The sequence below is a fragment of the Schistocerca piceifrons genome, chromosome 8 (genome assembly GCF_021461385.2).
Source record: "Schistocerca piceifrons isolate TAMUIC-IGC-003096 chromosome 8, iqSchPice1.1, whole genome shotgun sequence".
NCBI lineage: Eukaryota > Metazoa > Arthropoda > Insecta > Orthoptera > Acrididae > Schistocerca > Schistocerca piceifrons.
Window position 1 is genome coordinate 462,903,530 of NC_060145.1, and position 841 is coordinate 462,904,370.

Consider the following 841-nt stretch of genomic DNA (forward strand, 5'->3'; position numbering starts at 1 on the left):
CAGAATTTTCCTCATAATCTTCAAAATCAGGAGAAGAACTATGTCCAGTAGCTACCTCCTTATTTCGTGATGCTACTAATAATTGAAAAACTACTACAAATCCCTCGCTACGCATAAGTCAAAGATATAATTTCGTTTCTGATAAACAAAAAAAATTAACGAATTGCTTTCTCTATAAATCAACGAGATTGCGATCGACAGAATGGACGGTTACACAGAAATTCTATTCAAATACGCACCAAAACGTCACGGCTCAAAGCCGGCAGCCCGTATCGAACATTCCTTTGCACTGACATATACCATCTTAGTATATACATAGTTAAGGCTCACCGGCCACTGGACCATCTTCTTCTTCTGTGCGAATGCACAAACAGTGCCCGAACTCTTACGGGAATCGGCAACGCGCCGCGAGTAATGATTATAATGGGCGGGACAATACGTTGAGAATGCGGGTTTCGCGGGAGGCGTGCCAGAGATAAATCCCTGCAGTCACACTATCATCTCTGTCCTCGGTGGCTCAGATGGATAGAGCGTCTGCCATGTAAGCAGGAGATCCCGGGTTCGAGTCCCGGTCGGGGCACACATTTTCCTCTGTCCCCGTTGACGAATGTCAACGTCTGTAAGCAGCTAAGCGTGTTCATTTCATTGTAATATACCATAATCTTGAAACATCCAGAAAAAATAAAAAGGAAAAGTAAATAATCGCTACAAAATTAGAAGTTATTCTGCCACGATTGAAACTTAATAGAAATGTATTGCATTACACTGAGGTCACGACAGTGATAGAATGCTTCCTACTTTGGTGGCGGACCTCTTTTCCCCGGCGTAGTGCAGCAACTGG

General features: G+C 43.4%; 1 non-coding gene across 1 annotated transcript; it reads left to right on the forward strand.

The window, feature by feature from the left end:
- Nucleotides 1-506: 506 nt before the first annotated feature.
- On the forward strand, nucleotides 507-580 carry Trnat-ugu. The gene has a single exon. It is a non-coding gene; the product is annotated as a tRNA-Thr (tRNA).
- Nucleotides 581-841: the final 261 nt, after the last annotated feature.